The sequence below is a fragment of the Globicephala melas genome, chromosome 8 (genome assembly GCF_963455315.2).
Source record: "Globicephala melas chromosome 8, mGloMel1.2, whole genome shotgun sequence".
Taxonomy (NCBI): domain Eukaryota; kingdom Metazoa; phylum Chordata; class Mammalia; order Artiodactyla; family Delphinidae; genus Globicephala; species Globicephala melas.
This window is the reverse complement of record NC_083321.1, coordinates 25,998,465-26,013,478: the sequence shown is the minus strand read 5'-3', so window position 1 is coordinate 26,013,478 and position 15,014 is coordinate 25,998,465. Positions and strand designations below refer to the sequence as shown.

General features: G+C 44.7%; 1 pseudogene; it reads right to left on the bottom strand.

Moving 5' to 3' along the window:
- Positions 1 to 2,943: 2,943 nt before the first annotated feature.
- LOC115857409 (quinone oxidoreductase-like) lies at positions 2,944 to 5,690 on the bottom strand (annotated as a pseudogene).
- Positions 5,691 to 15,014: the final 9,324 nt, after the last annotated feature.

The following is a 15,014-nucleotide window of genomic DNA, read 5'->3' as shown; positions in this document are numbered from 1 at the left end:
TACTAAGCTAGCATGTAAGAGTCTTTTCCCCTCTCTTCTCTACACCACACACACCACCAGATATACCACGTAAAACACAAACACAGGGTCCCCTCCTGATGTCTTTATCTCTCTGGCTGGCCTTCTTCTCACCCACTTTCTCATCTTCTGAGCCTAACCCCTGAATCTGGAGTCTCCAGACTTATGAGAGATGCCTCGGCTTCTCAGTCTTCTGCATTTTTAAGTCTTTTTTTTTTAAATTTTTCATTTGAACCATTTTTTAAAAATTTATTTATTTTATTTTTGGCTGCGTTAGGTCTTCGTTGCTGCGCGTAGGCGCTCTCCAGTGGCGGTGAGCCCGGGCTACTCTTCATTGCATTGTGTGGGCTTCTCGTTGCAGTGGCTTCTTTTGTTGTGGAGCACAGTTCTAGGTGCACAGGCTTCAATAGTTGTGGCTCACGGGTTCCAGAGCACAGGCTCAGTAGTTGTGGTGCACGGGCTTAGTTGCTCCGCAGGATGCGGGATCCTCCCAGACCAGGGCTCGAACCCATGTCCCCTGCATTGGCAGGCGGATTCTTAACCACTGCACCACCAGGGAAGCCCTCTTTTTTTTTTTTTTTTACCTCCTTCTCACCTGACTTAACGCCTGGAAATTGCTGTGTTAAAATGACGTTGTTCAGCCAGGCCCTTGTAGGAAGCATTTGGAGGACAGTGGTGCCCAACAGGCACAATCCTTCTGGGGGTGATTCTGCTTCCACTGGCTCCATCAGCCTAATAAATATGGAGACCTAGAGAGAATTCTGATCCTCTGGGAATCCAATCACGAACACAGCTTAGAAAATAACCCAGGTCAGAGAATCCAAATCTGCATTCACATCCCCAATCCCAAGTCATTTCCAGGGAGAAGTCTTATGTTGACCATTTTCAAAAGTCACTGAAAGTAGAGAAATGATGTACAGGTGAATCTACTCTGGAAAATAGAATCCACCTAGTTTAACCAGTGCATGGCTTGCAAAGGAGAAAGCCACTCTAACGCTCCTGTTCCTAAGTCTTTGTATCCCTTCTTTATTGGGGTCAGCAAACTATGGCCTGCTTTTGTAAAGAAAGCTACCATGTTTTTGTAAATAAAGTTGTATTGGCACACAGCCAACACCTGTTCATTTACATAGAGCAGCAGTCTATGGCTTCTGTAGCGCTGCCACAGCAGAGTTGAGTGATTACAACAGAGACCGTATGGTCTGCAAAGTCTACAACTTTTACTTGCCTGTCCCTTTACAGAAAAAGTCTGCCAATGCCTGTTCAATATTATATCAACTTCATTTAGTACAAGTCACTACTGATTTCTGGTTTCAGTCAACCAACCAATCTAATGCAACCACCCACATGTGTCCATGCGGTGCACTTATTCCAGTGGACCCCTAGCAACTATTTCACTCTGATCTATAATTATGTTCCTCCTTTCCCGGTCTAGCACCCTCAAAATCCATCCCCATACTCATGGATGGGAGAGATAAGAGGTTGTATCAGGGAAGCCATAGGTACAGCCTGCTTCTCAGACAGAGAGAGCCAGGAATTATAAACCCTGAGCCTATGGTTGTCTTTTTGTAAGTTCCCTTGTTCTGTTAGGTGAAGCCAGCCCACCCCACACGTATTGTTGGCAGTAGACATCCCTCCTCTGTTGTAGGGGGAATACACGAAAGGTGGAGATGGTCCAACTGAACAGTCCATGCTAATCTGGTATGGACACCACGACTCTGCTTGAGCTGATTATTGCTGTGGGGAAACAAAACCCACATTACCTGATGTTTGAACTTTTCAAAGAGAATTTGGAAATCTTTTTTGTTTTGTTTCCTTTTAATAGACAATCACAGCACACTGAGGTTTGGGACTAATAGCTGGTGCGCTTGGGCAAGTTCATTTGCTTTTCTCAAGCTTGGGGTCCTCAGCTGTCCACTGAATGGAAAGAAGGAAGGAGAGGTATTCTATCTCAGAAGGGTTTTATGATGATTGCCTGTGATAATTCATGTAATGTTCTTATGATGGAGCCTGGCTGGCACAGAGTAAGTGATCAGTAATTGTTAGTTTTCGGTTTTTTTTCACCGCAGGAGGCACTAGGTTGGGATCCCATCTTTCTTGCCCACCTCAGTTCAGAGTTTAAAGTGTCCTATCTTCCAAGGCAGGGACAGAAGAGCCCACCCAGAGGAGAGATCCAGGGTCCAGTAGGAAGTCTCTGGATCCCCTTATATGAAGGGGTGAGGGACGCCAGAGATACTGCAAAGAATTGCCCCAAACAACATCTGTTGTGGACTTCTTCTATTGGAGGGAAAATAAAGAAACAAGTAAAGACAAAAACCTGGAAGGAAAGAAAGGAGGAATGAAAGAGAAAGAAAGAAGCGGAGAAAAGGGAGGAGGAAAATTAGATTTAGTAAAAACTCAAAGCATAGACCACATTGTAATTAATACACCGGAAGAGGACCTAGAATTATGATATAAGGATATAAAAAACTGCTAAGCACAAGTCATGTTGCAGATTATAATTAATGACATGCAAAAATATTGAAGACATATTGTTAATCCTAAAAATTAGGCTATAGAATAATGTGAACTGAATGAGACTATAGTGTATATGAATTTACATATATCTAAGTAGAAAAAAGACAGGAAGGATGGAAGGAAAGCCAACAAAATATACACGATGGTAATCTCTGGGTGACAGGATTGTGGGTGATTTTTATGTTTTTTTTAATTGTATGCACCTTTTAAATTGTCTTCAAAAACCTGTGTAACTGTGTAATAAGACGAAATGAGAATTATTACAAATAATCATTAGGATTGTGAAGTTACTAGTTAACAGCCAAACCATGAATTTCAGAGTCTTTTTCCAAACTTCCAGCAGGTGGCGCAATGGCGATGTCAACTTCTGGCTGGGTTTCTCTCCAGTTTAACAGTCTCAGATGCTTTGCTGCTAGGTCCTGGCCCCGGGTGTCCATGAAGCAGAGGGCATTGTTGCCTGGTGGGGAGGGCACCTGGAAGAAACCACCCAGACACAGGGGCTGCCTGCACTCAGATCCCTGGCCCAGGGTTCCATTCTTCCCACACTAGGAGAAACAACGTAATCAGAAATGCAATGACAGACTCTAGGTCCCTCCCTCCACTTACTTCCTCCCCATAATTTGGTCTGGGGCAAAATTCAAATTAGTCTTTTTATTGGGCATTTCTGGATTGGACTGGATTTGCAGCTCATCCAAGCCCTGATGTAAGTGAGATTTTGAGCTCAAAGGTGAAAAAAAAAAAAAAGGTAATTTTCTTGTCCACAGGAAAGGTGATTTTTTTAATGAACAGCAAACCTTGTGCAAAAAGATGATGGACATTTTGGACCACTGTCAGTCATGGGGGTGGGAGGGCAGGGAGCCTGGCACCCTGACTAACCAGCCTCCAGAGATTAAAGGGGACAGAGTCTCTCCAGGCCTGGACACCCCCAGGCGAATGAATGGGTTACAGCCGGGGCACGGCCTTTGCCTGGGCTGGAAGGGGAACCGTCCATAGAGGAAACAGATCCACTTCATCTTTTTGACTTTTGTTTCACATCTTAAATTGTATATCCCCAAGAAAACTACTCTGAATGGAATTCAGCATTTAAAAAAGCTATCAGAGTCCACCAAAATGGGTCCCCATTCCACCCAGACCCACAAAGATGCACACAGGTCTGGAGACATGGAATGTTCTGGGTCCTCACTGCTATTTCTCACAGGCTCTTCAATAAGCCTCCAGTGCCCTTCTTGGTGTTGACTTGGAGAAAAAGAAGGAAGGGAGGGACGGAAGGAGGAACAGAGTTAGGGACAGAGCTAGCAGGCTCCTCCTGCCTGGTCCCAGAAGTTTTCACTTACTGATTCTTATTCCTCTGTTGTGGTACTTAACAGAGGACTTATTACTATTGTGGCCTTAACAGAGGACTGGCTTTCATGTGGTACCCATATGGGTTCTGAGTAAGTGAATCAAAGCCCTTGACATAGAGTAGCTTTCAATCTTAGACAACCCAGGCAATCAGAAGGAACCACATAAAATAATGGGGAACAGGGACCTGGCAATAACTGTATGTGTATATGCAACATCACCACACAGATGTCCATTCCTGTTCTCTCTCATTCTCTCTCTCTCTCTCTCTCTCTCTCTCTCACACACACACACACACACACACACACACACGCAGAGGCATTCCTAAGGGCGTTAGAATAGTGAAGATTATATAACAACAGCAAGAAGAAGATAACTAACATGTATGAGAGTATATACCAAGTAATTTAGCTTCAAGTTTAAGAGCTTTGGAGTCACTCAGCCTGGGTTTGGGTCCCAGCCCTGCCACTTTCTAGTGTGATACTTTGAACAAATTACCTAAACTCTTTGAATCTTAGTGTCCACCTGTTAAATGATAATAAAAATGCCTACAAGTCACAGTGTTGCAGAGGGAATTCAGTGAGATCCTGTACGTAGAGCACTTAGAACAGTGCCTGGCATTGCGTGGTACTCAGTAGTTGTTGGCTGTAATTATTTTCTGAAAGCATGAGGATAAAGGGGCAGTTTGAGATTGCTAAACTAGAGTTTGTCCACTCGGGAAATTTCATCTTGTCTAGTAACAAGACTTTTGTCACTGAAATAATTTTTTAAAGATGTTTAGTATGTTTCAAAGTATAACCCAAAGCTTTTTTCTTTTCTTTTTTTGGTATACGTAAAACTGAGGTAAGAAACTTTAATTACGCAGGAGATCTGTGGAAGGATTAATCATTTTAAGAGAAGAATCATTTTTCCAACAGCCCCACTGCTATGAATGATACCTTCATAAGCCTGGGCCACCTTCTCCAATGGATCCTGGGGACCAATTACTGGTCTCGACCAACCAACTTCTATTCCAGCTTGAAGGACTGCTGCAAACTGCTGCAATTCCTCCCTGGTGGATGAATAGAGAGCAGCTCCTATTATGCTAGATTCCTTTGCCATGGCGTCCCGTGGGTTTATTTCAATAGGACCTCTGCTGCCAACAACTATTACTCATCCTCCGTGTGACAAAAGATTCAAACCATTGCTAAGATTTACATTAGCTAATATTTCAGTAATCATATCAACTCCTTTTTCACCAACAGATTTCTTAATTTTATCAATGTAATTAGTTCCTTTGTGATTAAACACTTCGTGGGCTCCATTCTGCAAAACAATCTTTTGTCCTTCCTCAGTACCAGCTGTGCCCAAACCTTTAAGTCATAAGCTCTAGCAATCTGGCATGCTGCTATTCCAATCCCTCCACTGGCCCCGTGAACCAGAACACTTTCTCCAGCTATCACATGGGCACTGAGGAGCAGAACTCGATGTGCAGTAAAATACAGGATCCCGACGGCAGCTCCTCGTTTCAAGTCCAGTTTTTATGGCAGTGTGGAAACAGTGTAATCGGCTGCCAGAGCATGTTCTGTGTAGCCCCCAGAGATCGTGCCGGTAGTGAAAACTCTGTCGCCTTTCTTGAAAGCAGATACACTCCCTCCAACAGATTCTATTATCCCAGCCACATCTAAGCCAGGAGTATAGGGTAGAAGTGGTTTTCTACTGTAAGTGCCAGAGCGAATATATGTGTCCACTGGGTTTATACCACATGTTTGGACTTTAATTAGAACTTCACTCAGTATGACAATCTCTAGGTCCATCCATGTTGCCGCAAACGGCATTATTTCGTTCCTTTTTACGGCTGAGTACTATTCCATGGTATATATGTACCATACCTTCTTTCCCGCTAGTGTTGCACATGGATTTCTCAAATGCCGAAAATGAAAATATATTCCTTAGAGAGGTCAGTATTATCTTGAAGCTACAGGGTCAGGGTAAGGCCTCTTGACCCACACAAAGGACTTTGTTTTGGCAGGAGGCAAAAAATGTTCTCTCTCCCCACAAGTAGTCTGCATGGTAAACTAGGATATATTTGAAGTGGCTATATTTCCTTGAGTGTTGCCCCACAAATACTGAGTCATGTCTCAGAACAGCTCTCATTGGTGGGATGTTCTGGTCTCAGCCCGGATGCCAGAGGAACTGCAGGAGGGCATGAAGACTGAGCAAGCAGGCCTAGGCTCCAAGGTACCCCCAAACTCCGGAACTCCACACTCCACAGGTGCTGCCTCTCCTCTTCTGCACAGGTCCTAAACAACCCAATGCTCTTCTTGTCACAGGTTTTGAAGTGGCTATCTGGGGGACAGCTGCGTGATTAGCTAGCTGCGAGGGTTGGCATGATATTCAGACCAGTTAACAGCCAGCATGGCAGGAGCACCGGCCAAGGGAAAAGAGCCCTGGCCCCAGTGCTGGAGCAGAGGTCGAAAGAACCCCTGGGGGGCCGGGCCCCTTCTGTTGGATTGTAGGGAAATCCAGGGGACCCAGAGGACCTGGGCAGCAGGGATGCAGAGGGGCGTTTGGAGGTGGCTATTGACCAGCTGCTACAGAAGTATTTCAGCATGCTAATAACCTGTGTGGACATGCTGGTGCACCCTGGCTGAGTATCAATTCTAGGTCAAGGTGTGATGTTCAATCCCACCCTCATCTGAGCACCCCTTTGCCCATTGGCCAAATTGGGCAGCCTGTTTATAAACATGCCTCCTTTGGCAAAAGAAATCAGTGGGGAACGTAGGAACCATTTAAGAAGAAATCTCTTCCCAATTCTGAAAGGACAAATCGGTGTCAAAATGGCACAGGGTTGGTTCTTTATTCTTCTGTAGCTGATGGAGGCTAAAATATTTGGGATCCCCACCTTCTAGCTGCTGGCAGTCTGGGAGGAAGCCTATTCCCAGTAAGGATGAAAGGAGAATCCATTAATGCGGAGAGGACTTTCTGAGGTGGTCTTGGTGAGGAATATCCCATGGGTTGTGAGCTCTTGGGGTGGGGAGCATGACAGGCTCTGTGTACCCCCAAAACAGAGGGTACCCAGTCAGTACTCAGTGAGGCCAAGTGTAAGTGTGGAACTCAGGCTTTGGGTGGAAAGCAGTGATCATGTATGTGGGGGCAAGTTTCAACAGAGGTGAGGGAGATAAGGGGAAGGAACGAGAGCTCTGAGAGAGAAGACTTGGAAACCAGCCTTCCTGGTCATGTGTATGGTCTCCAGAGGGAACAAGCCTACCAAGAGAAGTTTGTCCACACATCCTTTGAGAGACCCTGGGAGAGCAAGGCAGTTGTCCTTCGGAATTGACAAGGGTGGGGGGGCGAGAGAAGAGATCACTCCACCACTGGGGTGGCCCGGGAAGAGCTGGCACAACTGGAACTTAAAGCCAGCAGGAGAACGGAACCTCACCATCCGGAAGGAGCTGTGGGCAGCAGCAACCGTGGAGACACCTTCTCTGGGCTTAGAAGCCATCTGGGGCCTGAGAGTCCTTGGCTGGCAGCATTTTCAAGATTTTGCCTGGGGCTTCCCCCACAAAAGCTGTAGGTGATTGGAGGCAGAAACCAGAGGACCCACGGCGGTGGGGAGGCTAGCCAGAGAAAGGCCCGCTACTCATGATGTTCGGAGGGCATCCTCCAGTTGACAAAGCACTGTCTCAATCCTAAATCTGCCCAGCAGACATGATCATCCCTATTTTACAGATAAGAAAGCAAAGCCCCAGAGAGGTTAAGAGGCGGCTCCGAGGTCCATCATGGTGATGCCAGGGCACACTGCGTCACCATTCAGGTTCCCCGACTCTCCACTAGGTCCTCTTAATCGGAGTGGGATGCGAGTGAGGTGCCTGGGGTGCAGTATGTAAGGAGGCGTGGTCCTTAAGAGGGAGGTGGCCGGGACACAAAATTTAAGGAGTCTGAAGTGGCTCCCCGGGTCGTGTACGCGCACTGGCTGCCTTCTCAGAGTTAGCCCCGGGATGCCTTGCTTGCCTCACGTACATCCAGACCTTCCTTTAATCACCTGTCTCATTCCAGCGGTGGAGGGTTTTGCCAGAGAAGCGCACTGTTGGGATTGCAAGCAAGATTCCCTGGCCCCGCATGCTTGCTGAGCAAGCCCGGGGCTTCCCCACAGGCTACATGCTCACTGAGAAGTTGCCTAGAATCTCAATCTGTTCCTGCAGCGAGGAGAGGGGGAGGGGGGAGAGTGTTGCCACCAGATATGCCGGGCACCACAAACAAACAACAAGAAAGATGCATGTGCTCAACGGAGCTGAATTTTAATTGATACTTTCCTCAAACAGTGGTTCTGAACCAACATCCCCCAGCCCCCAAAGATGATGAAGGGGGTGCGGCTTAACGCCACAATTAACAGACAACCCCACAACAAATACAGTAAACATTAATCATATTAAATATTGAACACAGACCCTGGTACGCTTGAAAAGCAATGGGTTTTTAAAATTTTATTTTACAGAAGACAAAGCAATGATTGTGGAGGAATTATTCTGATGTCAGTGCTGAAGGGAAATAATGTAACATTCTGGAATTTATATAAAAATTACAGCTTTGTTGTGTTTCACACTATATATAGTAATTTAATCATTTGCAGCTGATTAATTTCAGTGAAGGAAAATGTAGCATTATGCATCCCTAATGGAGTTCCAAGGTTTGAATTCTAATCGTGAGTTGGGAACAGTTTAAGTCTAAATTAGCAATTAGCTTGGGCAAGGGACATTTAGGTTAAAATGGAGTCATCTATTGACATGTACTGAGTCAACAAGAGAGCAGGAAGGAAAATCACCAGAAAAGTGCTTGCCACAGAACACTCTTTGCTGGGTTAATAATTATAATTCCACACATTAGCAGAATGCGGTTGCACTTTAGAAAACATTTTCTTGTACATTTCTCTCATTTGCTTTGGTCTTCATAAGTCTGTGAAGTGGGTATTTGTGCTCCATTGTACAGCGAGGAAACTGAGGCTCAGAAGAATTAAGGTCACAGTGAGGAAGAACATATATTGTGGCAGGAGTTGAACCCAAGTGTTCCAGTTTCAAAGCCAATATTCGTTCTACCGCAAGGTAGTTTCTGGGGAAATTTGCTCTACCTTGAGATTCTCCAGAGGGAAGTGCAAAGGTAATAACAATATTAAATAAAAGTGAACCTTGGGCTTCCCTCATGGCGCAGTGGTTGGGAATCTGCCTGCCAATGCAGGGGACACAGGTTTGGGCCCTGGTCCTGGAGGATCCCACAGCCGCGGAGCACCTAAGCCTGTGCGCCACAACTACTGAAGCCCACGTGCCTAGAGCCCGTGCTCCGCAGCAAGAGAAGCCACCGCAATGATAAGCCCGCGCACTGCAACGAAGAGTAGCCCCAGCTCACCACAACTAGAGAAAGCCCACATGCAGCAACGAAGACCCAATGCAGCCAAAAATAAATAAATAAAATAAATAAATTTATTAAAAAAACAAAAAAAAGTGAACCTTGACGAAACTCTCACTGTGTATCCAGCTCTGTGCTAAGCACTTTATGGGTATTAGCTCAGTTAATCTTCAAACACACCTTCAAAGGAGGTACCATTAATATCCCCATCTACAGATGTGCTCAGATGGGTTAGGTTTCTTGTCCAGGGATGTAGTTGGGATTACATAGATAAGATTCTACCAGAAAACTACTAGAACTAATCAGTGAATTTGGTAAAGTTGCAGGATACAAAATTAATGCACAGAAATATCTTGCATTCCTATACACTAACAATGAAAGATCAGAAAGAGAAATTAAGGAAACAATCCCATTCCATTCACCACTGCAACAAAAAGAATAAAATACCTAGGAATAAACCTACTTAAGGAGGTAAAAGACCTATATTCAGAAAACTATAAGACGCTGATGAAAAAAATCAAAGATGACACAAACAGGGCTTCCCTGGTGGCGCAGTGGTTGAGAGTCCGCCTGCCGATGCAGGGGACACGGGTTCGTGCCCCGTTCCGGAAAGATCCCACATGCCGCGGAGCAGCTGCGCCCGTGAGCCATGGCCGCTGGGCCTGCGCGTCCGGAGCCTGTGCTCCGCAACGGGAGAGGCCACAACAGTGAGAGGCCCGCGTACCGCAAAAAAAAAAAAAAAAAAAAAATCAATCAAAACATTCTCTAACACCATACACAAAGATAAACTCAAAATGGATTAGAGACCTAAACGTAAGACTGGACACTATAAAACTCTTAGAGGAAAACACAGGAAGAACACTCTTTGACATAAATCACAGCAAGAACTTTTTTGATCCACCTCCTAGAGTAATGGAAATAAAAACAAAAATAAACAAATGGGCCCTAATGAAACTTAAAATCTTCTGTAAAGCAAAGGAAACTACAAACAGGACAAAAAGACAGCCCTCAGAATGGGAGAAAATATTTGCAAACAGCTCAACGGACAAAGGATTAATCTCCAAAATATATAAACAGCTCATGCAGCTCAATATTAAAAAAACAAACAACCCAATCAAAAAATGGGCAGAAGACCTATATAGACATTTCTCCAAAGAAGACATACAGATGGCCAAGAAACACATGAAAAGCTGCTCAACATCACTAATTATTAGAGAAATGCAAATCAAAACTACAATGAGTTATCACTTCACACCAGTTAGAATGGGCATCATCAGAAAATCTACAAATAACAAATGCAGGAGAGGGTGTGGAGAAAAGGGAACCCTCTTACACTGTTGGTAGGAATGTAAATTGATACAGCTACTATGGAGAACAGTACAGAGGTTTCTTAAAAAACTAAAAGTAGAATTACCATATGACCTAGCAATCCCACTACTGGGCATATAGCCAGAGAAAAACCATAATTGAAAAAGACACATGCACCCCAATGTTCATTGCAGCACTATTTACAATAGCCAGGTCATGGAAGCAACCTAAATGCCCATTGACAGACGAATGGATAAAGAAGGTGTGGTACATATATACAATGGAATATTACTCAGCCATAAAAAGGAATGAAATTGGGTCATTTGTAGAGACGTGGATGGATCCAGAAACTGTCATACAGAGTGCAGTAAGTCAGAAAGAGAAAAACAAATATCATATATTAACGCATATATGTGGAACCTAGAAAAATAGTACAGATGAACTGGTTTGCAGGGCAGAAATAGAGACACAGATATAGAGAACAAACGTATGGACACCAAGTGGGGGAAGCAGTGGGGGGTAGGGGTGGTGGTGGGATGAATTGGGAGATTGGGATTGACATGTATACACTAATATGTATAAAAGGGATAACTAATAAGAACCTGCTGTATAAAAAATAAAATAAAATGAAATTCAATAAATAAATAAATAAATAAAATTTAAAAACCCTCGCTCTTTACCCTAATACATAGCTCCTCTCAAAGATGCCTCTTAAATGCCAGGTTAAGGTGTCTTGATCTTGTAGACCATCGCGGCTTTGGTGTGTTTGGTTGTGAAGGCACATTTTGGAGCAGAAACGAAGCAGAGCCCCTCTGCTTCACACCCATTCCCCCTTCTCCACCCTGCTCTGTGCCAGGAAGAAGAAACTGGGGGGATCTGCTGAGTTTGGCCAGTGGGAGCAATGGCAGGAGATAGGAGGGAGAGAGGTGCATGGGACCGGAGTGTTTATTCTTCTGGTTTCCTCAGTACAGAGATGCCATGAGCTGGCTGTGTCCCTCACCCAGAGGTCACGGCTCCCATCAAGTGGCTACACTGCCCTCTTTGTGTCCAGGCTTAATAATGCCCCCTCTCCTTGTCCCTTCAGGCCCAAGGTGGTCATGGTGTCCACTCTTACCAGCCTCAGGTCACTGCCTGTCCTTTCTTGAAGTTTCCCTGCTGCCGGCCCTTCCTGTGACCAATGAACGACACAGAGAAGACCTGCTCCCAGTACAACCAGGCAGAGGTTGTTTTCAAGGAACTGGACACAGGAGAGGTGGAAGATAGGAAGTCATTCAGTATTTTATTTAAGCACCCAGAGAAAGTCAGGACAGGAGTAAAGAGCCATAGCCGTGTTACACCCTTCAAGCAAATAGAAGCGTAGGTGGCGTGTCTCTAGATCCTCTCATCTCTGCTCATGCAAACTGCTGACTCCTTGTGCCATCCCCGAATATCAGGGCCCTTTGGATGCAATGACACAAACTCAATTTAAATTGACTTAAGGACTTCCCTGGTGGCACAGTCGTTAAGAATCCACCTGCAAATGCAGGGGACATGAGTTCGATCCCTGGTCCGGGAAGATCCCACATGCCGCAGAGCAACCAAGCCCGTGTGCCACATCTACTGAGCCTGCGCTCTAGAGCCCACGTGCCACAACTACTGAGCCCACATGCCACAACCACTGAAGACCACGCAGCTAGAGCCCGTGCTCCGCAACAAAGAGTAGCCCCCGCTAGCCTCAACTAGAGAAAGCCACACAGCAACGAAGACGCAACACAGCCAAAAATTAAAAATAAATAAATAAATTGACTTAAACCAAAAAAGTGAACTTATTGGTTCATGGATTGAAACTGAGGAAAAAATAGAGTGGATCTGGGCTCAGGGAAGCCGGGATCCAGGACTTCCAATGCCAGGAGGATCCGCCCTTCCTTTTTTATTTTCTCTCCCTGAACACTGTCTTTACTCCTCTGACAAAGGCAGCCTTGTCAGTGATGGCGATTAACAGAAACAAAATTAAAACCCTACCATTCAGATCAGAACTGGTGATTTGGAGTGAAATTCACTGAATCAGTCAGAGTCCCAGCAGGAAGCAGAATTTCTCAGATGGTTTAATTAAGGAGATTTTTAATAAAGGGACTCTTTGTAGCGGTGTGGACAGCATTCAGTATACAAACAAGAAATATTAGAAACTAACACACTATTGTAAAGCAATTACACTCTAATAAAGTTGTTAAAAAAAAAAAAAAAGGGCTTCCCTGGTGGCGCAGTGGTTGAGAGTCCTCCTGCCGATGCAGGGGACACGGGTTTGTGCCCCGGTCCGGGAAGATCCCACATGCCACGGAGCGGCTGGGCCCGTGAGCCATGGCCACTGAGCCTGCGCATCCGGAGCCTGTGCTCCGCAACGGGAGAGGCCACAGCAGTCAAAGGTCCGCATGCTGCAAAAAAAAGAAAAGAAAAGAAATATTGGAGCACCCAGACTGGATGAGGAGGAAGCTATTACCATGGTGCTGGGGCCAAGGAGAGCTGCACCGTGGAGAGTCACCAGGTGGGGACTCAAGTGATCAGGCATGCATCTACTGACAGCAATGAGGACCGAAACAGGGGGGTTGGGGCACCCTGACATCTCTCTTCTCCTGCCCTTGGATGTCTTGCCAGTAACATACTCCCATGGGCTTCACCTAACCAGAAACCCAATTGCAAGGGAATTCAGGTGGTGCAGGGTTCAGGGTCAGCCTCCCAGGGTGACAAAATAGAACAGTTAAGGCAGAAAGTGGAATTCAGGGGACAAAGAGAGAATAACTTGCATGTTCATCTTGTACCTTTGCAAGAGTTTGAGGATTGGAAAACTGAACATACTTAAGAGTATTTTAGTTTTAAGAGAATTTCCTAAGAATTTCAACTTCAGTGAAATAATTGACTCAAGCAGTTATCATCCACAGATGCTAAAATCATTGAGCAAAATTTTGGTTGGTCATCAGGAGGTTTACATGAGCTCAGAGTGTCCTCCCAAAGAGCCCTTGTTAATTACAAAAGGGAAGGTATCTTCACAATGGAGAGATCTGCCAGAGAGCTGCTTAACGAAGCCATCAAACTTAGCATCACTCAGCGATCAAGGGACACAATGACACTATGTGCCTTCTCGTGAGATGCAACGGGAAACACACAACCTCACCTTTGTCGTGTTCTTGCCAAAATGTTTAAGCTGAGTCTGATCCAGAGGAAGTGACCAGATAAGTCCAGATCACAGGGCGCTCTTTAAAACAGTCAATGCTCTGAGCAGCGGCAACCGTGAAACACAGGGCTAAACAGAAAAGAGTACTGCACACAACTTGGATGAATCTCACAATGTTGAGCGAAACAAGCTAGGTTCAAAACGTGTACGTAAAACACGATTCTATTTGCATACAGTTGGAAGACAGACAAAACCCATTTAGGTATTAGGAGTCAGGATAGCGGTTTCCCTCGCGGGGTGATGTGAGGCAGGGCACCCAAGAGAGAATTCCAGGGTGCTGATGATATTGTTTCTTATCGCAGTGCCTGTTACAGGCGTTTATTCACTTTGTGAAAACCTGTTGTAATGAGTACACTCTGCGTGTGTGTGTGTGTGTGTGTATTAGGGAGAGAGATAACATTAAAGTGGCAAAATACCACCAACTGACGAATCTAGGTGAAGGATCTATAAATATTCATTATTCATTATATTGTTTTTTACCTTTTCTCTAGGTTTGAAATTTTCCAAAATAAAAAGGTGGGGGGAAAATACAAATGATTTCAAATTATTTTTTAAGTGTTCCACGATGTACAAATGGCTGGCGTATTATTCATCAGCAAAATGTCCTCTACAGTGAGTTCACCTTATTCACACACTTATTTAAATATAAGCAAACTGTTCACACTTAGCTAAAATAAAACAAAGAACAGAAAACACAGCTAGTTTGCATTTATTATGATTCCTAAACACAAGCTGAATATCTTGTCTGGTGCTCATGTACAGAAATAGCAACCTATTCCCATGTTCACAGAAAAACTGCTGTGTTGGACATATTACGTTATGGCTTGGGATCCACAAAACCATACCAATGGGGTTTTGAATTCTCAAGCGTTAGTTTAATGGCAGGTAATCTTTAGTATGCTCACTGAATTTAGAAACCAACCAACTTAAGCTGTGACATCACTGGAAATGTTGACCAATATTAGAACCTTGTTTTCCCTTTAACAGTCTTGTTGGGGTAGAAGGAGGAAGAAAATTCAGCTCCCCATCCTCTGGTGTTTTCAGGCCCAGGCATGGATAGAAAAATCTCAGAAGAAGGCAGATAAAAGAAGAAAAGAGGGAGAAGCTCTATCTGTTTTAATCCACCTCTGTTCCAAAATAGCACACTAGCCAGAAGCCAGCAGAAGCTCCAATGTAGAGAGCAGTACACATGGAAGCAATGGCTCTTGCTCTCAAAGGTCATCATTGCATAATCCTTATGTAT